Below are 27,875 nucleotides of genomic sequence, written 5' to 3' on the forward strand. Positions count from 1 at the left end.
CATTTTAATCACCTGTTTATCTCTGCCCAGTACTCATTAGTGATTATCTGATCCACCTGCTTGAGTATATATTTAACCAGCCTTCAGACCAGTCATCAGTGCCAGATTATTCAAGCCTGTGAAGAGAGTTCTCTAGTGCATCTGTGTTTCCTGATAGCCCGATCCTAACCTCTGGACCTCTGATTCTGCCTGTCCCGATACAGATCCGTTTGACTCCGCTCTGGAATTACCTTCGGCACTTCTTCGGACCTCTAATCTTCTAGCTCTGACTACCGAGCACGCCTTCATCACTGGGTTTGACTTCACCCTCGGGATCATCCCACCATCCTTCATCTGCTCGTGGCAACGGCCGTGTTTTGTTGGCAGCTGGGTCTAACCTCATCTTTTGGGCTTGGACTGAACTATAGCACCAGAGGTTCCTGCCAGAGACGCTGATGCTGTTAACTGCAGTCTTCTAATAAACAATTTGAGAAATCTGTTTGTCCGCCTTAAATAATTGTTCCAATTGTTTCAAACTTTGACAGATTTATTACTTTCTTCCTGCAAGTCCAGTAAGAACAAAGGAGCAGTAACTGTTTAAACCTTTTATTATACACAGCAGTGAAATTAATAATGATACATATTCAATTGTTTAAGAGAAATCCTCCCGATTTAAACATAAAGATTTTTTTCATGCAAATGTTATGATGTTAGGAACTTTTATTTGTTTTGAAAGTGAAGAATTTACAAAATAATAAAAATAACCGAGAGGAAAAAAGGTATCTGGTTTAAGACAGATTAAATCCAAATGTGTTGGAAATGAGATAAACCCGTTATCTAAAGATGGAAAGACTGATACCTGCCAAAAGTCTTAGCTTTAGCTCCACAGCTGGTATAAAAATCTGAGCCTCCTTAAATGTTTTGCTAAATATAACAGTATAAAAATTAATTCAGCCCCATTTCTTTTTATTGTCATTCTCCCAAAAATACTATGCTTCTGTTAAAAACTAACTGGAGCTAAAATGTATTCCTTCTTCGATTCTAAACTCTGTTCAGCTTCCTGTATGTTTACTCAACTGAAACCCTTTCATTCCTAGTGTTCATTTTCCTGTTATCGTTAATTACAAAATTTTACCATGATGTAGTTTTGAAAATGAAATTAAGCTTATTTTCCCATTTCCAGTGTGTAATATGTATAACTGAGTATATTTAATAACTGAGTTTTGAATAAACATTTTAAAGCCCTTAAAATTTCCTCCTATATCCATGTAAGATAGTGACAACAACCCTGGTTAGAAGGATCACCTAGCTCAAAAACTCAGTTACTCATTAGGGATGAAATCATAGCTTGTGGAATATTTATGTCTGAGATGACCCAAATGCAGAGCCAGAGAGGTTGAGGTGATTTCTTGCAGTTTAATAGTTAATGAAACAATAGAGGAAAAAATCCAACTTAAAATGTTACACAGACCAGAACCATGGAGACATCAGGGGAAAACAATCGCAAGGAGCCAGGGTAAGATGAGGTATGATGACAACAACGACGATGAACCAGCGATGACAAGGAACCAGCAAAGAGTGACAGCAGAGGAGAGTATTTATGGCTGACTGAACAAAGGCAGGGCTAACGAGCAGATAAGGAGCAGGTGTGAGTGGAGACAATGAGGAAGCCAAGGGAAAAGGAACATAAGAGGGTAACAGAGGACAAAGAAAAACCTGAGAACTAAAATATATCCAGAAAATAAAACAAAATAGGAATTAAACCGATAAAACTAGAAAACATGGAGCAAAGTAAAACATTACAGAATCAAGACCGTGACAGTTGGAGTTGTTTGGGTGCACTTCCACTAATATTGGAACAGGACCAGTTAATTATCTGTATCCTGGCCGTCTGTCCAGATCACAATCACCTGAGAAGACATAAGACTTGTACTGTTGTCCTCCCCCCATAAAACTCTATTCTGTTGGTTCTTTTTGACTGATTCTAAAGTCAGTCACGAATCTTGTCGGTTTTAACACATTTATATTGTCTAATTCTTTAGGCTAGAAAAAAGGTAAATAATTATCAGTAATATAGACTCACTGACAACTGGGTAATTGACATGTTAAATGTTAAACTAAAACTTTAAAGTGCATTCCTCATTTTTTTACTTTTCTTATATATATATTTTTTTTTTTGGGTCAAAATCACAAATCCTTTAAAACATTTCACTCCATTAAAATTTTTGCCTCTGCTCCTCTGTAGCATAATTTTCATATTTTTAACCACCTTTTTCAAAATGCAATTAAAATGTGTGTTTGAGAACCTCATCATTGCATCAACTCAAAAGTCCAAAATCAGAAATTTGTCTTTTTTGTGTTCCAAATGTTTTTATATTTTATGTTACAGAAAACAAAAAAGCTAGAAGAAATCCTTGACATCAATAAACTCAACATTAACTATAAAATATGTCATATCTATTGGGAAGGAATATTGCTGAATTCTCCCAGCTACTTTTAAAGATATTTTAAAGTTGTTGTTTCTTTGTGTCATTGTCAGGATGATTCCTTGTTAGAACTGACAACAGCGGAACTGTTGTACCTAAGTGGTCCACGCCATGCTGATGAAGGCAGCAGCTCCAGGTTTGGATCTGATAGATCTGCGTCTCCGAGGTCCATCACACATCTGCAAGATAAAGAGAGACAGAGTCCATAAAGCTGCTAAGAACTATCTGTAGATCTTTTTTGCTTTGTAGGGTTTTTTTTTTCTCAAATTGTTGTCACAACTAAAAAGAAAGGAAAGTGGTTACAGTTTTAGGTTTGGAGAAAATGTCTTTTATGTTGTGTGTTTGACCTTTATGCATACCGGGACGCAGCTGTTCTCCTGTTTGACACACAGCTGCAGTTTACAGTGCAGGTAGACCTCAGCAGAGCTTCCAGAGAACTGGAACATGTTGAAGGAGAAGTAGTTGGAGGTTCCCTCTCCGTTTCCTTCCACCTTCACCGTCTGGTCCTCAGAGTTTGGACAACTGCCCACAAAAGTGAAAACAATCTTAGATTAATGGTCAGATTAGAGAGATTATAAAGCTCGTCATGACTGGATCTCAGCAGCAGTCTCACCCATTCTTAATCAGGTAATATTTGCGACCATCAGTGGGGGAGGCCTGGTCTGTTGCCCAGCAGGAGTCGGTTACCACAGCCACCAGGTTTTCATCCAGGCCGTCGGTGTCCAGCTCCACCCAGACCTTCTGGTTGAGTCGTATTTCTGTGTTTGAGTCCACAGCTTGTGTTCGGCCGGCGTCAGCGTAGGCCTTCATCGTCAGAGAGTAATTCCAAGGTCCGGATGAGATGACTTGGACCACAGAGCTGAAGGTAACCCACACAGATCCATTGGTTTCGTTGTTTAGAAAAATGGAAACTTTTCTCATGTCTAACCAAAATGTTGATTCACATACGTTTTTTTTTTCTAAATTATCTGGATAATTAAGCTTAAATCAAAATAATCAGTTGTTCATATTCTATTTTTGATTATGTAGTCTTTGGTCAACTCATTGTATATTGAAAGGATATTGACTGGACACAAATTCCTTCCATATTACTGCTCTATTCTGTTTTCTTCTAGTTAAAGATGACTGCCCGTTTTTTTGCTAATTTCTTATTAAACTGGATTGCTGTTCTCGAGTTCTCATCTGAAGGGAAAAAAATGTATAATCGTTTTCTTGTATCCCTGAAACGAAACACAGTAACAATAGCCTCCACCTCTTTTCATTTTCTGCAGAACACCTGCAGATACTCATGCACATGGAGAAAGCCCTCTAAAATGTATTATGATGTCAGGAATCCAGTTTGTGTGGTCTGTTTTTTTGTTTCCTTTCCTCCTCCACCAGGTGGTGCCCCATCCTCATTGGGCCTCCCTGCACACCTGCAGCTCGTTGCCTCATTACCTGTGGAGTGTTCTTAAGCTGCTGACTGCCACTACCTCGATGCCAGAGTGTTTGCCAATACTGGGTACTCAAGCCATGCTTAGTTTAGCAGAGTCTAACCTGAGTTTTTAGTTTTGGGTACTCTAGCCAAGCTGAGTTTGCTGAGTCAAACCAAGTTTTTTGTTTACCTGAGTTTTAATCTTGCTGTTTTTGTCTTTGCCTGTCGGCAGGAAGTCATCCTGCAAACTGGATGTTTCGGACCTTCTCTCCCCTGGAAGGATCCTCTTAAAACCAAACTGAGCTAAGGATTCAAGCTTGTGGTTTGGATCAACCTTTCGACCCCAAGAATTGTCTGGGGCTTCTCTCTGAGCAGGGGATTCATCTCCACAATAACCCGTTCAAGTACCGCAGGGAATCTATGTGGCAGTCAGCTTCTCGGTTCACCAAGGATCAACCGCAGTCTGGGTAAACCCTGTCCGTCCACCATCAAACAAGACAATCACTGGAACATCCCACACCGACTGGATTCAATAAAAGACACTTTTTTCTGGAAACTTGAGTCTGCAACCTATTCCTCCTCTTCAAGTCAAATAATCTAATTTCCCACTGAGCATGAACTAACCGCAGTGTCTTCCCCTCACTTTCCAGTTTCGGTTTCCGGACAGTGTTCAGAGCAGCACTGGACTCATCTCATTATACTAAATAAACCTGTTAAACTTTTCCCTGGTCTCTCTGTTTGGTCTATAAACTGTCCAACAGGCAGTTTATATTAGGGCATCCAGGACTCCAACTTGGCCTTGAACTCCAGAATAGCCCAACAAAAATAATCAACCGCTGGTTTTCCTCAGCTGACCACTGTACATTCTTTGCTCTGCCGTTGTTTGCCTTTTTCTTCCTCTCACACCAAACCCTAACCCTGTTTTTTGATGTGGTTTTATTGTAAAAGAAAAACTCTTTAAATTCCCCATCTAGCTGTTATAACAAAAACATGAATAAATATTATCATTGAAGGATTCATACTTTAATTGTTGCCACATTATTCCTTACACCCATGTCTAACTTAAGTTAACTTATGATAAGCATTGATTGACAGCAAGTCTAAGATTATCTGGTAAATACAGTCATGATCTGAAAGAGCCGTTATGATGACGTCCTCCAAATATGCTGGATCATCCCAGCAATAAATTCTCTATTGCTCATAAAGAAACAGTGATATGATAACCACATGCCATGTCCAATGAATACACAGCCTCTGTACCTTATTTGTATCTTTTTTTTACTTTTCAAAAATCAAATTTTATATTTGGGACATTGTTAGAAACCAGACCTATCTGACTATACAGTTGAATACAGCTGACAGTGGCTGTCTGTCTAATTACAGAAGGGCCTCTAGTGACATAAGAAAGTATTGCAAGGATAAAGAAAAAAATTTTGCCTTTGTTTTTTTTTGTTTTTTACTTACCTTTCAGGGCAGAAAATAAAACAAGGGAAAAAAACTTAAAACATTTTTTGTTGTTTTTTTTAGGAAAGTTGTTTTGCTAAAGACAATAATTTAAGCAAATGATTTAAGCTGTAGATATTTATCCAGCTATCAAATCAGAAAATATATATTTAGTTTTTTCAAATGTCTGTATATGAAGATGATGCTGAATAAAAAAAAAAAAAAATTAAATTATGTTGCTTCCCTTTCAAGAACCTGGGTCTAATAAACTCGAAGGAGGTGACCAAATGTATTTATGATTTGTTGTTTTTTATATATAGAAAGGAACTAACTTAATTCTTAACATGTAAACAGCCACAACACACCTGGACTTGACTCTGAAGGCCACAGTCTTTATATCAGGATCAGTGTGAGTGCAGGAGAAGTCGATGGAGACCTGGTCTTGGCGGGTAATGCCATCAGAGGAAAGGTTCTGGGTCATGATGGTGTTTTTGTAGACAGTTTGGCTGTTGTTTTTCTGAAGATTGAAGCAAGAAAATGTTTGAAACAGGTGAGATATTATTATTTAACGATTACAGGGTTGGAACTAAACCAGAACCTGAACTGGAGAAAATACACTGGTTGATTTAAACTATAATGATCTAGAGGAGCGGGAACCTACCGTGATTTCAGTCCCACATAGGTTGGAGCTGTTGAAGCTGAAAGTCACCATGTGGCTCTGCTCATCCACCTGTCCTCTGCAGGTCGCCTCTTTCAGCTGTAAGGCAGAATAGTCGATGCCTTTTTCCTCCAGGAGACAATCGACCAGAGTCAGAGAAGCAGAGTTCAGACTGCAGACCGGTGAGTCACCTGAAGGTTACAGTGTTGGTTAGGAAAATCCCAGTTAGAGGGTTTGCTCCAATCATTCAGACCTGTCTTTATGGTGTCACAGCTGTCATACCCAAAGAGTTGGTCTCTCTGTACTTGGAGGCAAAAATGGCTCTACAGAGGCAGCCAGTTTCTCCACCAGCAGTCTTCTCTCCACAGAACTCATGATCGCTGCAGGTCCTGTCCTGGCAGAAGGCCCTAGGGGGCGCTGCAGAGCAACATTCATCATGTATTAAGCTGAAAATGGTAAACTTCTTCAGAACAGATGAAGACAATCAGGTCTCACAGCACTCAGCCTTGGACCTCCAGTCCTCCAGGGTGCTGTTGCTCCTCATGCTGCAGGCTCTGGCGTAGGCCTCCAGGAACTGACACCTGAGGCCGTCCAGATCAGGATAGCTGCACAAAGTGTCTTTGCAGACGGCGATGTGGGGCTCTGGGTCAACGCCACAGGATGTAAAGGGCGCCTCCTTTAGGATGTTACAGCTGCTCCACATGTAGAAAGAAACATGGAGAACATAGATGATGGGGAAAGAGATTTATCTCCCATCAGAGCTCAGGTCACATGATATTAAAGATGTGATGTAACATGTAGTTTCCCACAGAGATCAGAGTTAAACACACAGATGTTTCTGAATGAATCTGCTCACCGTTCAGACATCTTGGTGCAGTTGATCAAACTGTCACTGGTGTCGGTGTGCTGCTTCTCACAGCTAGGGGGCGACACACAACAAGGTCAGGACTGATTCCTGAGCAGATGTAGAGTCCACTCATCCAGCAGCAGCAGTCAGTGAGGAGGTCTTACCTGGTGGAGTTGTCCTCAGAGAGCCTCTCTTCACTCAGAGACCTGCTGGAGTTTCCACACAGACCCTGTGGAGACTGTCCAGGTGGTCCTGGATAGGATCAGGACACAATGAGAGTCAAACTGGAGGAACACAGCAGCTGAAACAAGGACAGCAGAGTTTAAGTTCATCATGACCCAAACCTGACCAGTGTTCTGTACCTTCCAGGTGGATCTGTGTGGTGGAGCCATCAAAGAAGACAGAAGCAGTGAAGTCTGAGAGCGTCACCTTGGCAGTGACTCCAGTTTGGTCCTTAGAGAGCTGCACGCCGTGAACAGTCTGAACCGAGCTGTTGAGGTTCAGCTCTGAGTTGTTCAGCTGGTTCACAAAGAGACAAAGTGGAGGAAACACTGAGGGGAACGTTTCAAACCCTGACTGTTTCTATGGCAACAACCACTAAGTTTAGCAGCATTCAGAGAGCTGATGCCACTGAGGAAACCAGAGACACCGTCAGGATCAAACTACTCTCTGATCTACGACCTGTGTCTGCAGGCGACTCACCACAACTCTGCCTCCTTGGTTCAGACCAATGGCCTGTCCTGCCAGTTGCAGCGTCACGCTGTCCAGGAAGCTCACATCTTTACGACGGCGCTCCTGGAAGTTGGCCAGAACCTGGAAGCCTGGTGCTGATGGGAGCCTCAGCAGAGAGTATGAACAGCGATCCTTCACAGAGTTCTGCTGGCCGTGGAAGTCGATGACAGCGGGACCCTGTCACTGTGCAGATGGCGTCCAGAAAACAGCTAAAGGAGGCAGATAAAATAAAGTCTATCAATAAATGAAAATACCTCAAATTTATGTCTGCAAAACAATTCATACACTTAGATCGATATATATTGATGGATAGCTTAGCACAAGGTGGCATCTTGTTACAGTCACTTTTTTATTTACGGTCTTTGTCTTCTTGTTGAATCATTGCCTCCTTGATGTTCAGTTTGTGCCTTCTGCTCTTTCATGCCGTGGAGTTGGAACACATTAACTATTATTCTTGGTTTAGACATTGCTTGGATATTTTTTTAATACAGCAGCATAAGAACTTATAACTTCTCAAAATGTCAAACCATGCTAGATTTAGTAAAGTTCAATTCAATTCAATTCAGTTTATTTATATAGCGCCAAATTCACAACACATGTCATCTCAAGGCACTTTACAGTTCAACCAGATCATACAGTCAAATTGATACAAAGTTTTATATCTAAGGAAAACCAGTTGATTGCATCGACTCATTGACTCAAATACAATCCCTCACACTAAGCATGCTTGTAGCGACAGTGGAGAGGAAAAACTCCCTTTTAACAGGAAGAAACCTCCAGCAGAACCAGACTCAGTGTGAGCGGCCATCTGCCGAGGCCGACTGGGGTTCAAGGAGACAGAAGCAGAGATACAAAAAGCAGCTGTAAAAGGCGGCCCCGTCCAGGAAACACACAGCCAGGCAGACGAGCTCCAAGGCAGCTCCCATGCCAGAGGATGAAGAGAGCACATCCACTCAGTCACGGTCAGAGAAACAGGACCACACTGGAAAACAGGCCGATCTCCAGCATCTATAAACAAGGATGTTGATGGAAGCAGCACAGCTGATGTTTCTTTCCAGGATGACGTCACAGCCAAACAGGAACAGACGAGGCAAAGCTACTATGAGGAAAAGCAGATAGAGCAGAACGTTAGAGATTGAACTAACAGATTCTGTAGAATAGGAGAACAGAGAGAGAATGAAGCAGAATGATGAAATGGGGGTCCCTGTGTCCTCCAGAAGTCTAAGCCTATAGCAGCATAACTATAGAGATAGCTCAGGATAACCTGAGCCACCCTAACTATAAGCTTTATCAAAAAGGAAAGTTTTAAGCCTAGCCTTAAGAGTAGACAGGGTGTCTGCCTCACGGACTAAAACTGGTAGTTGGTTCCACAGGAGAGGAGCCTGATAACTAAAAGATCTGCCTCCCATTCTATTTTTAGAAATTCTAGGAACCACTAGTAAACCTGCAGATTGAGAGCGAAGTGCTCTGTTAGGAACATAAGGAACAATCAGATCTCTGATATCAGATGGAGCTTGGCCATTTAAGGCTTTATATGTGAGAAGGAGGATTTTAAATTCTATTCTTGATTTAACAGGAAGCCAATGAAGAGAAGCCAGGATAGGCGAGATATGATCTCTCTTTTTAATTTTCATCAGAACTCTGGCTGCAGCATTTTGGATCAGCTGAAGGCTTTTAACTACAGTTTGTGGACTTCCTGATAGTAAAGAATTACAATAGTCCAGCCTTGAAGTAACAAATGCATGGACTAGTTTCTCAGCATCACCCCTGGACAGGAGATTTCTAATTTTTGCAATGTTCCTCAGATGAAAGAAGGAAATTCTAGAAACCTCTTTGATATGGGATTTAAATGACAGGTCCTGATCAAAAATAACACCAAGATTTTTTACTTTATTATCTGAAATCAGTTTAATCCCATCCAAATGAAGTGACTGGCTAATCAGCTTCTTTTTCAGAGACTCTGGTCCAAAGACTATAACTTCTGTTTTGTCTGCATTCAGAAGCAGAAAGTTAAGAGTCATCCAGGTTTTTATGTCTTCAAGACATGCCTGTAATCTATGTAATGGGTTAGCTTCATCTGGATTTATAGACAGATATAGTTGGGTATCATCAGCATAACAGTGAAAATTAATCCCATGCTGTCTAATAATTCTACCAATTGGGAGCATGTATAAAGTAAAGAGAATTGGTCCTAGCACTGATCCCTGTGGTACTCCACATGTAACCTTTGAGCATGTTGAAGATCTATCATTAACATGAACAAACTGAATTCGATCAGATAGATAAGATTTAAACCAGTCTAGTGCTGTTCCTTTAATTCCAACAAAATATTCAAGTCTTTCTAAAAGAATATTATGGTCAACTGGATCAAATGCAGCACTAAGATCCAACAGGACGAGCACAGATACAAGTCCATTATCTGAGGCCATGAGAATATCATTAGTGACTTTCACCAGAGCTGTCTATGATGAGCTCTAAAGCCAGACTGAAACTCTTCAAAAAGTTCATTATGGTGTAAATGATCGCAAACTTGTTCGGCAACTACTTTCTCAAGAATTTTGGATAAGAAAGGAAGATTGGATATAGGTCTATAAATGACCAAGTCATCTTGGTCAAGATATCCCTGTAACAGAGATAGATTAATCACATTTAAAATGGAGGAGGAGATCAAAGGGAATACCTCCTTAAATAACCTGGTTGGAACTGGATCTAACATACAAGTTGAAGGCTTAGATGAAGACAATAATTTTGCTAATTCAGAAAGTTCAACTGGATCAAAGCAGTCTAAACCCGGATCAGATTCCATGAGTACCTCAGGTACAATCGCGGATAGAGGAGTGCTTATGATCTTATTTTTAATAAGATCAATCTTATTTATAAAGAATCCCATAAAATCATTGCTGCTAAGAGCAGGTGGAATGGACGGTTCAACAGAGCTATGGCTCTGGGTGAGTTTGGCAACTGTATTAAAAAGAAATCTAGGATTATTCTTATTCTCCTCTATTAATGAGGAGAAGTATGCTGCTCTTGCTTTACAAAGGGTCCTTTTATACAGCAGTAAACCATTTTTCCAGACTAGGAAGGACTCCCGCAGGCCTGTGGAGTGATGTTTTCTCTCCAGTTTCCTAGCATTTTGCTTCAAAGTACGCAGCTCTGCATTAAACCAAGGAGCAAGCTTTCTATTTTTAAAGGTTTTCATTTTCAAAGGAGCTGCGTTGTCTAAGGCAGTACGCAGAGAACTAGCAACCCCATCAACAAAATCATCAACCTGTGAAGGGGAATAAGCTATGCTTTTGCACTCTGCAGCACTGCTCAGCGACACAGAGGAGGGAGAAAGTGAAGCAGATTCTTTAAAATTTATAACTGCACTATCTGATAAAGATCTACTAAAATTGAACCTTCTTTTGGGGGAGGAGAACTCTGTTAAGTAATCCTGAAGGTTATTAGAAAGTGGTCAGAGAGGACAGGGTTGTGAGGAAATACTGTTATTTCTTCACATTCTATGCCGTATGTCAGCACAAGATCCAAAGTATGAAGATGAGAATGTGTGGGACTATTCACATTTTGAACAAAGCCAATAGTGTCTAAGATAGCATTAAAGGCTGCTCTTAAGCTATCGCCTTCAATGTCAGCATGGATGTTAAAATCTCCCACTATGATGACCCTGTCAGTATTTAATACCAAATCAGAAAGGAACTCTGAAAACTCATCTAAAAATTCAGAGTAAGGACCTGGTGGACGATACAAAGTTACAAAAAGAAGAGGTTTTCTTGCCTTGAAATTTGGATCAGGGAAATTAAGGGTTAAATGTTCAAAAGAGTTGTAGGTATTAACTGTTTTGGGAGTAATCAGTAAGTCAGACTGGAAGATTGTTGCTACTCCTCCTCCTCGCCCAGAACTTCTGGGTATGTGAAAATTTAAATAGCTTGAAGGAGTTGCCTCCTTTATGCTCACATAATCCTCTTCCTGCAGCCAGGTTTCTGTAAGGCAACACAAGTCAATGTGATTATCAGAAATCAAGTCATTAACTAGCAGACTTTTAGAGGAAAGAGATCTTATGTTAAACAGACCGCATTTAAATGTTTTAACTTTTCCCCAATTGGAGTTATTTTGATTTTAATTAGATTATCATGATTTACTCCTTTGGGAATATTTGCTAATTTATTAGATTTTGGTCGTGGGCAAGACACTGTCTGGATGGAGTAAAGAGTGGGTAACAGTAGAGAAGCTGCAGAGATGTGTGTTAAACTACAACTCTGCTTCCTGGTCTGCACCCTGGGTGGTCAGGGTTTTGGAGGACTAATAAATGTGGCCAGATTCCTAGAAAGAAGAGCTGCACCATCCAAAGTGGGATGGATGCCGTCTCTCCGACTCAGACCAGGCTTTCCCCAAAAGGATTGCCAATTATTAATGTAGCCCACATTGTTTTCAGGACACCACCTAGACAACCAGCGGTTGAATGACGACATGCGGCTAAACATGTCATCATTTTTTTGGCAAACTTACACACCGAAGCAACACTAATTTTAGTGACCTCCGATCGGCGTAACCGGGTGTCATTACCACCAGCGTGAATAACAATCTTTACTGTATTTAACCTTATCCTTAGCCAGTAGTTTCAGGTAGGATTTGATGTCGCCCGTTCTGGCCCCCGGCAAACATTTGACTATGGTCCCTGGTGTCTCTAATGCCACGTTTCTGACTATGGAGCTGCCAATCACCAGAGTGGGCTTCTGAGTGGGTGTGTCACTGAGTGGGGAAAACCGGTTAGAAACGTGAACGGGTTGGTGGTGACCAGTGGGCAGAGATCCACGACTACGCTTTCTGCGTACAGTTACCCAATCGCCTGGCTGCTCAGGCACTTTTGGAGGACAGCTACGTGGGGGGCCTACTTTAACTCCTGGATATTCAACAGCCTGAAGCCTGGATTCTAACTCTGACACCCTCACCTCCAAAGCTACAAAAATACTACACTTATTACACATCCCATTATCACTAAAGGAGGCAGAGGAATAACTGAATATCTGACACAGAGAGCAAGAGAGAGGAGAGGAAGAAGGAAGAGTTGGAAAAGAGTCAAGCGAGGGAGAGAGAGAAGCCATAGCAATGCCAAGCTAGCGCTAGCCTAGGCTAGCTACTCCTTGCTATCAGAAATAAAACCGTGTCAAACTAACAAGTGCTAAGTAGAAAAGTTCAGCAAAAGGTGCTATGTTTTAAAGTAGTCAAAAGTATTCAATCAGTTGTGCTGAAGATCAAATGTTAGTGACAAAGCGAGAGCGACTTTTCCCTGATGTCACATCCCTGCAACAAAGATTACGTAAGCAGCCGACCACGGACCAGCCCAGGCGTGATTGCTGTTGGCTGTGGCACCTCTACTAAGGTGCTGCCAATGCTAAAAACTATCAGCTGCCGCTAAACCAAGCCGGACAGGAAATTTTCCTCTCCACTGTCGCTACAAGTATGCTTAGCGTCAGCTTTCGAGTCATTGATTCGATGCAATCAGCTGATTTTCTTTAGATCATGGGCGTAGGTTTGCATAGGGACCATAGGGACATGTGCCTACCAAAATTTTGGAAGGACCTATTTGTCCCTACCAATAATTGGATGTGAACAACATGTTTATAATTTACTATACAGCAGCCGCTTCTTTTCCTCTCGCAGCTTCTCTGCCTGGTAGCTGCAGCTGCCTGCTCTTTCCTGTCCCTTTCACATAGCAGCGCATCAACTGTGCTGCGCGGTTTAACTCTCTGATTATTCTGCCTTCAGTTCCGCCTTCTCTCTTTCTGATTGCGTGTTTTCTAGTCTGTATGTGTGTGCGCGCGGGTGCTTGGAGCGCGAAAAAAAAGACGCTAAAATAAATTAATATTGGGCTACGAATCTAGTCCAAATTAAAAAAAATATTATCTACGCTTAAACAGGCGAAAGCTTCTTATTGGAGTTCTGTAAAGAAGCAGGAGAGAGTTTTTTGATTTGTGTAACTTGAGAAATGTAAGTTAACAACGTTAGGATTTCTTTTATTTTATCTTTTAATCAGATAGCAAAAGGCTCCTTAAAGAAGATCTTTTATGAAAGGAAACCAGGTGAAACAGAAACGTTTAAACGTTTCCTTTGGAGGAGTTCTGGATGGAGAATATTGACAGACAAAAACTATTTTTTTTTACTTCTTAAATGCAAAATGTTTACATATTTTTTACAATCTTGGTATAATTCCTGCTCTAAGTGGGTCGCTCTGTTGGCTAAAGGCACATTTTAGTGGCCCTATACTCCAGTTAACGATTAATCAAGTACATAGTTCACGATTATTTAAATAATTTGTTAATATGATTAATTGTTTCAGCCATAGATAAAATACATGAAATGGGCGACACAGAGTAACTACAGCCCAGATGTACAACTTCTAATATTAATACTTTAAATGCTCAGTGTCAGTTCCTCTTCTAGTCCCAGTGCACATGTAAATACAATACATTTGCCGTCCCTTGAATGTATTATTTTGCATGATCCAGAGAGAGCATATTAGATAAAAAATAAGAGTGGGTTTACCTCTGCGCAATTCTATATCTTCAGAAGAAAACACAGGATAAATCCACATATTATAGATGATATTTGGTTAAATAGACACTGTCTTAGTCGCAGGTAAATTTAAATGCAATCGTTTTCAAAGTGGAAAAAGTCCTAATTCCACATTCATCAGAGCCAGTTATGCTTTAAATATTGATAAACAGCATCTAGAGCATGTTGTGTTTATATGATTTGTATTAATGTAGCAAGAAATGCTGCTGTTCTCTTTAAACAAAATGAGCCCTAAAGCTCACATTAAGCATAAAAAAGAGCATGCATATTTTTTGCAAAGGACCAATGAAACTAAGGAATAGTGTCCCTACCAAAGTTGAAATCAAACCTACGCCCTTGCTTTAGATAGAAAACCTTGAATCGATTTTGACCGAATGATCTGGTTGAATTGTCTCTGTAAAGTGCCTTGAGATGACATTTGTTGTGAATTGGCGCTATATAAATAAATGGAATTTAAATGGTTTAGATTGCATTTAATATCTCTACTTCCATGTTATTCACATTTATCTGCTCCTATTTTAAAGGAGAATTTATTTACCTGCCATTGCCTTGACATTGTTCCAGAGGTCCACAGGTGGTGTTCTGGAGGACAACAACTGCAGAGCAAATGAGGCTGACACAGGTTTCCGGATGAGAGGTGACCACATCTCCACGTCTGTACGAAACTCCTAAGAAAGAAGGAAGATCAGTTTCAGATGGAAAAACTCATAAATATTGTAATGTTTCATTTTTGCCCTAGAGCAAAAACAAAAGTGAGATTTTAACTTTTTTGGTCGGATTTAGAAATATTACAAGAGATTCGCCAACCTAAGTGTCTGCAGCCAGACAGGTCTGCATATTTTCTTTCGTTTTCTCCTTCAGTATACGTCACATTAAGTGACTCAACTTTAGTGCCATCCACCAGAATGTCAACCAGCTACAAAATAAAAAGTAGAGTTAAAACCAGAGATCCTTCATACAGTTGGAGAGATATAGAGACAAGTATAATACAAGTCTCTGTCACAGAAATAAAGTAGGAGAACAGGTGGAGAACAGTTCCTTACCGATAGGTTCCCACTCATATGTTGAGCCGTAAAAGCTGTCTCTGACCCAAAGTTGGCTATGGTATAAAAGCCCTGTAAAAAGAACAGTGTAAGCATGTTTTTATCTTTAAAAAACATTTCAGAAATGCCTTACTGTATATCGAACCAGATTTTAAAAATGATGGTCGGTAGTTATTTCTCCAATAATCGCTCATGTTTAAGTTGTGCCTTAAAATGTTTAATGATAAACTCAAACTTAATGTTGCAGAACTCACGTTATCAGTGGCCATTACAACAAGGCATTCCAAGGTCCTGTTCATTATGGCCGGGATATTTTGATGTATGTCCATTTCTATTGTTGGAAGCCTTCCAGTAATCAGAAGCATTGCGCTCGCTTCTTTAGGTCCCACCAAACAGCTGCCATTGTTCTTAGGGTCATAGAAGCCGTTGAAACAGATCACAAAGTTTTCACTTGTAAAGTTCACCTGGAAGAGTCAGAAACAAAGAAAACAGATTAGAATCAACTTTATAATGACAGACAAGATAACCTCAATATAAGTTTATAGAAAAATAAAAAAGCAAAGAAATTTCTAGATTTGTCTTGAAGTTATGGTTTTACCTTCTTTCAAACGAAATTAAGCATCATTGTTGCATCTGTTTAAGAAAAATGCAGTTTCCAAAATGTATTTTTAGCAGGGGTTGGTAGAGCAATCCAAAAAATTACTCATGTAAGAGTAAAAAACATAAACAGCTACTAAAGTGCACCAATCCAAGCCTCTTTTAAAAGACACAGAGGACCATAGGTGTTAAAAGCCAGAAAACAAAAATGGGTCTTAAAATGAGGTTTTAACATGGGTGGCACAGCGTTCCACAATTTAAGTCATGCTGCTGAAAAGGCCTGCTCTCCCCACTGGAAATCTATGTTCCTTTTTTTTTTTTTACATTGATTTAAAATACTCTGTCATAAAGCTAGTCAGTTTCTGTTCTTGGGGATCTTTAGAGCTTTCTGAGTCTCAAATTAAGCAATAACTAACAATAAGACTTGATATGTTGCTGCAAACTAAACCAAATTTCTCAAGGCTTGAGGAAATTTTCCTGGGTTCTTGCTTTGTGCTTGTTCTATGTTGCTCGTTATTCTCACAGTCTGGCTGTCTTATATTTTGGTCAGTTTCAAGAAGCCAGATATAAAATCATATCCTTTCAAAGAATTTTCTTCACATTTTAAGAGACAGGAAGAATCCATAGCAGAGGTGAAGGCAGTGTATTCTTTCCTATTATTTATTACAAAGTTAAAATTGAACGCCAGTCTAAGTCACCAAGTCATAACTGCTTAAAATAAATGTTGCTAATTATAGCTGAATCCACTATGGCAGAGGTCACGGATTAGGGGACCGCGGATCTGGACCCACCTGCTGGCTAATCCGGACCCAACCTCATTTAGAACATTTATAAATTACCGCGTGTTGTCCGACTACAGTGTCTAATTTCAATTGCGCCGCTTCTCCTGTTAATATGGTAAAGCCCACCGGAGCATCCAGCTCCAGGCTACACGTGATAGAAATGATCCAATGAGCTGCTGTCAGTCTGGGTCGCTGCTGCTGCTACTTTTAGACACAGCAGGCAAACCTGTGGCAAGCCGGGCGATGGGAAAGAAGGAGAAGATGATGAGAAAAAGAGAGCAGAGAAAGTGTGGACTGCTGGAAGAACTGCGGTGAACTGGTGAAAGAAAAGTGAAATGGTGCTCAAAGATGACCGTGCATATTTAGAGGATGTTTGGCTCAACCTGCTGCTGTGAAGCAGGATTCTCCACCATGAATAGAAAAAAAAAAAATCTGTATCCAGGCTCAAAATTAGCTCCTTATATGTGCTTGAGAATGACTTAGTCTCCATTCAAACCCAGGTTTAAAGCCTTAGAGAGCAGCGTAAATTAAGACTATTACGATATTACAACTTTATTCTCGTAATTTTACAATATTATTCTTGTAATTTTGTGACTTTATTCTCCTAATTTTATGACCTTATTCTGATCATTTTTAGACTTTATTCTGGTGATTTTCTGACTTTATTCTGGTAATTTTACGACTTTATTCTCGTAATTTACAACTATTCTCATTGTGACTTTATTCTCGTAATTTTACGACTTTATTCTTGAAATAGAAAAAAATGTTTATCTCCAGCCTGCCCCCTAATTCTTTCGTATTTCATCAAAGATGTGAATAAGGAAATTGATGTAATTTATTCATGTAATTTTATGACCTTATTCTGATAATTTTCAGACTTTATTCTCGTAATTTTGTGACTTTATTCTGGTAATCTTATGACTTTATTCTCGTAATTTACAACTATTCTTGTTGCGACTTTATTCTCATAACTTTCTGACTTTATTCTGGTAATTTTACGACTTCATTCTCATAATTTACAACTATTCTCGTTGCAACTTTATTCTCGTAATTTTACGACTTTATTCTTGAAATAGAAAAAAATGTTTATCTCCAGCCTGCCCCCTAATTCTTTCGTATTTTATCAAAGATGTGAATAAGGAAATTGTCTATATACCAAACTGAACGATCCTTGTTCTCTACTTACAAAAACTTTAGAGTGTAAAATGTAAAAAAAAAAGATTTTTTTTTTTTTTTTAAAGTCAAAGTATAACATGGATGCATAAACACCTCATTTTATTTCAGTGTTTAAAGTAACAGATCTGATTAAAAATGTCTCTTTACTGGTTGATGATTTTATTTATTCGGACCCCGATTTTTAATTGGTTACCTCTGACCTATGGGATAAAAGAGCCCAGAGATGATCCGTAATTACCTTTTCAGCTCACAGTGAGGCCATTTTTAAGCCCTATTTCTATTCCAACCAGGACTTATTAAATTCTCTTTAGGGGCCCAGTTGCTCTGGACCTGATTTTCTCTCAACAGATGAGACAATTGTTTTGACTATGTTGGAACTCAGATTTTTCTGAAATACCAAAATACTCACATAGAGTTTTTCGTACTTCTGTCCAAAATATTTAATGGGACACGAGCTGATGTTTAACTCAGAGGAAACCGTAAAACCCTGTCCAGCAGCGCCTAAAGACAAAGAGACAGATAAAAGATGTGATTTATAGTCTGTCACATACTTGTCTTCACATAAAGGTATTGCTTTCAAATAGAAATTCAAAACTGTTCCTTTCGATTCAGTTGAAGGCAGGCTGTTAGCTTTCATTTCTAGATCAGGACAGTTCCTTTCCTATACTCAAGAAACAAAGTTTTTTTTTTTTTAACAAAGCTCTGTGTTTACACCTTGAAGGTTTCTCTCTCAAAAACTGTAATCTTACCAAATTAGAGAAGTTGCTTATGGTTACAAAAGGCAGCACTTACCGACCGGCTCACCTCTCAGGAAGTGGCCATGAATCACAATTAAAGAGTTTTATACAACTTCAGTCTGACAAGTCATTACATCGTACACATTTGTAAATAAGGAGACATCCATGGCTCCAGCCTTATCAAAATATTACACTTTGTTTTCAGAACAAGAACAATGCTCTCATTCCATTCCCAAATATTTGCCAGTTGCATAACGAAGAGTTTTATCCTGACAGAGTAACTGTCCTAATTAGATAAACTACCTCTGACGTGAAACAGGCAGCTATTACAAAGGTATTACAGACTTGCACATCATCAATAAGAATAATCCTAACAAGACGTTTGATTTTGAACATATTTGTAATCAAAAGATCATCAGTTTATCACAGATCAGGGCCTTTATGTTTATACCTGGCAGAGCCACAAGAACAAACAGGTAAAACAGGAGCTGGAGCATGATGGGATGGGTGGGTCAGCAGACACCAAGCTGGAAGACAGAGAAAACACCATAGAACGTTTTTAAGGGTAAAGTGTGGATCTTTAATCATGACAAGAATGTTTTTTTAATTCCTTCTTTGTTCTTTAACTGGACCAAGCAAGCACAATCATAACTTATTCAACTATTGTACTGCCTTTTATTTGCAGTACAGGTCAGGCTGCTGATGTTGAAAAGAGAGGGTAGAGATACATCAAATTACAACCTCCTCTTTCCTTTTCTCACAAACTACCTGCACAACATGTAAGGCAGAACCAAACTGGTTTACACTTCTCAACGTTTGTGCAGCAATCTTTGCAGATCAGCAGCAACTGTTTCACTTATTGCATGTTTAGAATAAAATCATTTTATTCTATTCTAAGCATCTAAACACCCCCTGCTTGGATCGCGCAGGGAGTACCTAATGGTTCCAAATGGGTTCCAAATTATTGCATCCATTACTTTTCTCACAGTATGAAGTGCATCCTAAAGGCAGCCACAATTTGTAACAGTGTGTGCAGATATGATCAATTATCTAAAGATGCAGACAGACAAAAAGAGAAGAGAAAGACCTTCTCTTTTAGAGTAAAATGACAGAAAAAAAAACACTAGTGTTGGGATCCTGAGGCTTGCCCACCAGAGGGCGCCGAGGATCCTCTTTTGTTTTATGTTTTCTGTTAGTGACTGGGGTTACTGTTGGGATCCACCATCTGTCTCCAGCAGAGAGCGCTGTGGGTCTCCTGGGCTGGAGCTTCCAGCACACCTGAAGCTCATCAGCTCATCAGGAGACCTTCCTTCATAAGCAGCAGCCAGACCTTCCTTTGACGCCGCAGTGTTGACCAAGTTTGAAAGCCTGACCAAGGTCTGAAGCTCTGGATGAGCTTTACCTGGAAACCTGCCTGCCTGCCCAAGGAAGCCAAACCAGAAGGTCTTAGTCTGGATTCCTCCTTCAGCTCTCAGGGAAGAGCTAGGAAACTAAACCTGAAGATCTCAGTCTGGATTCCTCCCTCAGCTCTCAGGGAAGAGCTAGGAACAAAACCCACGGCTAAGACTCACTAGCCAGAAGCTAGACGCTACTGCTGCTGAGCTCTCTGCAACTCCCACAATCTCTGGACCCAACCGGTTCCCCATTCCAAGGATCTGTCTGAACCTCTTCAAGGTACTTTCAGAATTCAACTCATTCGTCAAGCCATCTAACTGCCTGGCTAACCAAACACTCATCTCCTCAGATATCAGTGAAACCAGTCCCGGACCTGCACCAGAACCTGTTCTCATTTACTCTGTGTGTTTTCCATAATAAACCCTGTTAAACTTTTACTTTGCTTCCGGTGGTGTTCCATAGACCTTTCATGACAACTAGGACCTATCACCTAAGATGACATCATTAGGCATGATCCAGAAACTGAGTTTTATCAGTTTGTGTTTTGTTTTAGCAGGTTGTGTGAGCAGATGCTTTAACCCACTCAGCCCTTACATTTCTGGGTCGCACTGGTTTATAGCTCTAAAAAGGCTTATTGTGAAGTCCATTCTCCAGTACCAGTAGTCTGTGAAATTATGATGGGCCACTGAGCAGGTGTTTGTGATAAAATGTAGTCAGCAATGCCCTGCACCAAGGAAGAACATAGAGGGGGAAATGCATGGCTTTAGACTCCAATGAGCATTTAAAAAAATGAAATTAGAAAAAACGGAGGCAAGGCTAAACACACAGATGTCTCATGATGGCCAGATAAAGTTCTCTGTGCGCACAAATTAGTATTATTAAAAATGTAGGAACCGATTAAAATTTAGTGGGAACAAATTCAAATTTAGTAGGAATGGATTCATATTTAGTGGGAATGGTTTCATATTCAGTGAGAGTGGATTCAAATTTAGTGAGAATGGATTCATATTTTGTGGGAACAGATTAGAGGCCTGCACGGGTCAAGTTTTACCAACCCGCACCCGCCCGAACCCGTTAGGATGACTACCGAACCCGACGGATATCTTCAATTCAAATCCGAACCCGAACCCGACCGAACCCGTTGATATTTAACCCGCAACCCGACCCGTTAACACATCAAGTAATAGGCTATAGTACGCTGCGCTGCAGAACAGTATTGCAGAACTGCAGAACATTAATGTATTTTTCACCCGCAAAAGAGCATTTTATCGGGTGACCCGTCAAGGGACCCGCGGGTACCCGACCCGTTGCAGGACTCTAGAACAGATTACTATTTGATGGGAACGGATTAAAATTTAAGGGTAATGCATTCAAATCTAGTGGGAACGGATTCATATTTAGTGAGAATGGATTCATAATTTGTGGGAACGGATTCAAATTTAGTGGGAACAGATTCATATTTAGTGAGAGTGGATTAAAATTTAGTGAGAATGGATTCATATTTTGTGGGAACAGATTAGAGGCCTGCACGGGTCAAGTTTTACCAACCCGCACCCGCCCGAACCCGTTAAGGATGACTACCGAACCCGACGGATATCTTCAATTCAAATCCGAACCCGACCGAACCCGTTGATATTTAACCCGCAACCCGACCCGTTAACACATCAAGTAATAGGCTATAGTACGCTGCGCTGCAGAACAGTATTGCAGAACTGCAGAACATTAATGTATTTTTCACCCGCAAAAGAGCATTTTAGCGGGTGACCCGTCAAGGGAACCGCGGGTACCCGACCCGTTGCAGGACTCTAGAACAGATTACTATTTGATGGGAACGGATTAAAATTTAAGGGTAATGGATTTAAATCTAGTGGGAACGGATTCATATTTAGTGAGAATGGATTCATAATTTGTGGGAACGGATTCAAATTTAGTGGGAACGGCTTCATATTTAGTGGGAACAGATTCATATTTAGTGAGAGTGGATTAAAATTTAGTGAGAATGGATTCATATTTTGTGGGAACAGATTAGAGGCCTGCACGGGTCAAGTTTTACCAACCCGCACCCGCCCGAACCCGTTAGGATGACTACCGAACCCGACTGATATCTTCAATTCAAATCCGAACCCGAACCCGACCGAACCCGTTGATATTTAACCCGCAACCCGACCCGTTAACACATCAAGTAATAGGCTATAGTACGCTGCGCTGCAGAACAGTATTGCAGAACTGCAGAACATTAATGTATTTTTCACCCGCAAAAGAGCATTTTAGCGGGTGACCCGTCAAGGGAACCGCGGGTACCCGACCCGTTGCAGGACTCTACAACAGATTACTATTTGATGGGAACGGATTAAAATTTAAGGGTAATGGATTTAAATCTAGTGGGAACGGATTCATATTTAGTGAGAATGGATTCATAATTTGTGGGAACGGATTCAAATTTAGTGGGAACAGATTCATATTTAGTGAGAGTGGATTAAAATTTAGTGAGAATGGATTCATATTTTGTGGGAACAGATTAGAGGCCTGCACGGGTCAAGTTTTACCAACCCGCACCCGCCCGAACCCGTTAGGATGACTACCGAACCCGACGGATATCTTCAATTCAAATCCGAACCCGAACCCGACCGAACCCGTTGATATTTAACCCGCAACCCGACCCGTTAACACATCAAGTAATAGGCTATAGTACGCTGCGCTGCAGAACAGTATTGCAGAACTGCAGAACATTAATGTATTTTTCACCCGCAAAAGAGCATTTTAGCGGGTGACCCGTCAAGGGAACCGCGGGTACCCGACCAGTTGCAGGACTCTAGAACAGATTACTATTTGATGGGAACGGATTAAAATTTAAGGGTAATGGATTTAAATCTAGTGGGAACGGATTCATATTTAGTGAGAATGGATTCATAATTTGTGGGAACGGATTCAAATTTAGTGGGAACGGCTTCATATTTAGTGGGAACAGATTCATATTTAGTGAGAGTGGATTAAAATTTAGTGAGAATGGATTCATATTTTGTGGGAACAGATTAGAGGCCTGCACGGGTCAAGTTTTACCAACCCGCACCCGCCCGAACCCGTTAGGATGACTACCGAACCCGACTGATATCTTCAATTCAAATCCGAACCCGAACCCGACCGAACCCGTTGATATTTAACCCGCAACCCGACCCGTTAACACATCAAGTAATAGGCTATAGTACGCTGCGCTGCAGAACAGTATTGCAGAACTGCAGAACATTAATGTATTTTTCACCCGCAAAAGAGCATTTTAGCGGGTGACCCGTCAAGGGAACCGCGGGTACCCGACCCGTTGCAGGTCTCTAGAACAGATTACTATTTGATGGGAACGGATTAAAATGTAAGGGTAATGGATTCAAATCTAGTGGGAACGGATTCATATTTAGTGAGAATGGATTCATAATTTGTGGGAACGGATTCAAATTTAGTGGGAACGGCATCATATTTAGTGGGAACAGATTCATATTTAGTGGGAACGGATTAAATTTTAGTTGGAACGGATTCATGTTTAGTGGGAATGGATTCCTATTTAGTGGGAACTGATTCAAATTTAGGAATGGATTCATATTTAGTTGAAACGAGTTCAAATTTAGTGGGGAAATGATTCAAATTTAGTGGGAACAGATTCATAGGCTAAATCTATTTTTATTTAGTTATCCATATCTATTTTTTAATCCCACGGCAGTTCCCCAGATCCATAAGAATAGGGAAAGCATTATTGTATTTTTTATGTTTCTAAACAATTAAATAGCCTACATGTTTTATGTGTTAAGCTATTTACTTATTTGCTGGCATTAAAACAGTTATATCTAGATTGATAGCAGGTAGGCTACCATGGAGGACCTATGAGTCACTGAAAACAAAAGCTGCCATTTCAAATTTTTTTTTTTTTTTTTTTTTTTTTTTTTACAGTGTCCTGTCTGGCAAGGTGGCAATAAGAATAATTGTCTTGATGCCAAAAGGAGCCCAACAGATTTTACTTTCACAAGTGTAGCGGTATCGCAATTGCCATACCGCTCCACTTGTTTCATGTATATAAATTGCTTTATTATAATTATGCAGGGAGTTTTACAGTTCATATGGACACTGCAATGTAAGTAGAGCAGAAAAACAGAAGAAGAAGAAGGAAAAAGAAAAAGAAAAAAACAGGACAAAAGATGAAAGAAAGAGGAGATAGGAAGGAGACAATGACAAAACATTTTCATTCTGCTTCAACACCTGTAATGAGATGGAGAAAAAAAAAAAAAAAAAAAAGAAAAAAGAACAGCACAACCAAAAAACATGGTACGAGATATACAATAAAGCAAACACCTTGAAACTATCACTAAAGTAATATTATTAAGTCTGACATGTACTCTGTGTTACCTGAAGATATGAATGTGGGGTTTCTGTTTGGAAGTGAATCTCTAAGTACCTGAAGCCTAGCACCTGTAGTTGTTTGTGAGGGTGAACTTGTGCATGTAAAGTTTTAACCATAGAAAAAATGCTCAATAGTGGTTGTGGAGAGCCGGAGAGGCACACCCCCCAGAGCACTGAGTCCAGCGCCGGGAGACCCAAAGCCCCAGGCGCCCAAGGGGACCCCAGAAGCGAAGGCACCAAGGCGGGGCCAGCCCCGGAAATCAGACCCCACCAAGGCAGGAGGAGAGACAGCCACGAGGAAGCCCCCCAGCCACCGCCATGCCGGCGCCCCGGGGAGCCGCGGGGACGAGTCCGCGGGCCCCGCCGGCAGCCGGCCACCCCGAAGTAGGGCCGGGCGCCGAACACCAGCCCCCCCACGGCGCCGACCGAAACGCCCCAGCCCCACAGAGCACCGAAACACGCCCCGCCCCCCCGCACCAAGCCCCGGCGACCGGCCGCAACACCCACCGCGACCGCACCACCCAGGAAAACACTAAGACGGCCCCGCCCCCGGCCGGGGCCCATGCGCATCCGCCGCGAACCGGCCACGAGCGCCGCGGGACCCCCCCCAAAACGCCCCCCCGGCCAAAAGCGCAGCCCCACCCCACCAAGACCGATGCCAACAGCGCGCAACGAAACACACCGCGCACAGAATCAGCCCGAGAGCAGAAAAGCCGCCCGGCGCAAAACCGCAAGAGGAGCAGACCGCAGCCGGCGCAACCACCCCCCCCAGCAGCCCGAGGGGCAGCACAAAGCCAGAGCGGAGCGAACCGCGCCGCCCCCCCACCGGACGATGCCAAAGCAGCCCAGCCACGTCCGCCACCCCCCCCCGCAGCCCGCACCAGGCCCCGACACGCGGCCAGAGCAGCTCCGCCGCCCCGGCCCCCCACCACGCGCCGGTCATAGCCACCCCAGGCCCACACCCGCCCCGCAGCCCCACCCGCCGCGATCAGTGGGAACAGAGCAGCCCCGCCATGCCTCCAGGAGGGAAAACCCACCCGAATACCCAGCCAGCGCAGCCAGCCCGCCCAGACCGGCCCCCCAACACTACCCCCGCCGGAGCCGCCCGGACCCCCACACACCAGCGGCGCGCCGCCAGCAGGACCCCCACCCAGCAGGCCCGCCTGCCCCCCGAGAAAACAGACATGCCAAACCCCCCAAAGAAAAAAAGAGAAAAAAAAAAAAAAAAAAAAAAAAAGGGGCCCCCACAATGCGACAGCGGACACCAGACACCGACCCGCCCGCAACCGCTCCCCCCCACCGAGGAAGAGAAAAAAAAAAAAAAAAAAAAAAAAAAAAAAAAATAACAAATAAATAGGTAAATAAATAAATTAATTAATAATTACAATTAAAATAAATAGGCAAGAGGAGAAGTGCGAGCGGAAAAACCGGAGCCCAAAACAGGACCCAAGACCCGCACCCCACCATGCCGCGCAGCTCCCCCCCTCCCCGAACCGATACCACAGAACCGGCATAGGAAAGAAACACCGCCCAGGAACCGGCATCGTAGCGAAGGCACCGGCACCGACCCCGAAAATCCCCGAACAACACCCAGCCCCACCCCGAAGCGGATCCAGTCCCAGGCCCCAGGGATCCGAGGCCCCAAGGGCACCCCACCCCCAGACAGGAGCCCCAGCAAAGCCCCGGCCGGCCGGGGCCAGTGGAGAGGCCGCCAGGAATGAGCCAGCAGTCCCCCGGGCATCCACCCCCAGCTCCACCAGTGCACCGGTGAGCCCCGACGCCAGCCAGCGGAGGGAGAGCAGGACGGGGGGAATGGGCTCCGCACTTAGCGGAGACTTGAGATGTATTTGGGAGAGGGTGCGGTTGAGACCCCAACCTGGGAAAGAAAAAAAAAAAAAAAAAAAAAAAAAAAAAAAACACACCATCTCAAACATGCCTTCCCTCCCTAGTGCCCCCACTCGTACCACAGGAAAAAAAAAAAAAAAAAAAAAAAAAAAAAAAAAAAAATTGAATAAAATAATAATAATAATAAATAAAGAAAATAACAACGCAGACACACATTCACACATAACACTCACATCCAATAATACCAGGACCAAAAACCCGGTGACACCGGTGGTCGGTCCCGGGACTATCGGATGACCCCATAAGTGAACCTAAAATCCGGATGTGAGGGGAGGGGAGCGGCGACACCGCCACACCAACCCATCTCTTTCCTGCTTCAAGCCCGGCCCCCCACCCCGCACACGGACCGGACCACCCCCCGCAAGAGCCCCCCCCCGGGACCGGGGCCCACCCATCCCGCGCCGGCCACCCAACCAGAACCGCCCCCCCCCCCCCCCCCCCCCCCCCCCGAAAAGAAGAAAAAAAAAAAAAAAAAAAAAAAAACATTAACATTTATATCATGCTAATTGAAAAGTATTTTCTGATCCCACATTTTGTATGGAATTATTAAAGAAAATTTGTAAATTGTATTTGTACTAATGCATTATTAAATACTGGAATTTGAAAATGTTTTTTAAATCCTATTTCAAATCCCGGGCAGATTTCAAAATTTCCCTTAAGAAATAGGATTTGAAATCTCCGAATCTCTGGACAAATTGTCTGATCCGGCTCTCGGGCTGCAGTCCACTTGGTTTTAAATTAGAAAATGGATGAACGAATAATACATGGACTAAATCTGATTCAAATGGGTACGAGATAAATTTTATCAGTAACTGATTTGTATTTTGTGTTTGATCTTATCTATGCCCTGAATTTTCTTGTGCGCTGAGAAGTTGAAGGGGGGTGGGGGGTTAATTTTTTACAAAATCTTCTTTTCATAGATGAATAGCTATATCAGAAAATCAAATCACTATTTGAATTTTGTTTTAGGTTGTAATTGTAAACAAAGCGATACTCTTTCTCTGTAAAAAAGGGATAGGGGAGATTTTGAAAGTAACTTGATTTTATTTTTTGTATTTATAAAGAAAGTAACTTCTTTAAGATAGAACTAACAAAAGGACCTTTTTTTTGTTCTTTTCCCAATACCACATTAGGACACCTATTTCACAAGAGCACCAAAGTTGACAGGGTTCCATTGTTACTTTACCCAGAATAAAATGTCTTTAGAACCTTATGCAGTATCTTTTTTGCCATGTTAAAACAAGCTTCATCATCCTTAAATTTTGTGATGAAAATAACTTCAATACCCTGTAAATGGTAAATGGTGTTTTTATTACTGCTGCTGCAGGCACGGTACTTTCATATTCTGATTTATGTGCTCTTATGACTGAACACCTCAGAGTTGACAACGATTAAAAAAACTGTCATCCTGAAAGTTATTAATTTTGCTGGCAGATGAGATTATTAACTGCCTAGATCATATGCAAATAATAAATACTATATTACAGATAAACAAACTATAAAGGAATTAAGGAAATATTTAGTAAGTCTAAGGAGACAGCCACAGACAGCCACAGAGCTGTCTGCAGAAACTGCTGTTGGTATTACCCTTTGCAGAAGGATCAGGAGGATGAAGGCCTCTGTTCTGGACGCTGTCAGCTGGATGCTCCTCTGCCTGATGGTCCCTGTCTGTGTTACTGTTTTTATGCTGCCTACAGAGAGGAGGGAGGGTTCACAGTGAATGGG

The 27,875-nt window shown here is 41.7% G+C and overlaps 1 pseudogene; it reads right to left on the reverse strand.

The window, feature by feature from the left end:
- Positions 1-1,381: 1,381 nt before the first annotated feature.
- On the reverse strand, positions 1,382-27,839 carry LOC119797133 (annotated as a pseudogene).
- Positions 27,840-27,875: the final 36 nt, after the last annotated feature.

The sequence above is a fragment of the Cyprinodon tularosa genome, unplaced genomic scaffold (genome assembly GCF_016077235.1).
Source record: "Cyprinodon tularosa strain WSP-4 unplaced genomic scaffold, ASM1607723v1 ctg571, whole genome shotgun sequence".
NCBI lineage: Eukaryota > Metazoa > Chordata > Actinopteri > Cyprinodontiformes > Cyprinodontidae > Cyprinodon > Cyprinodon tularosa.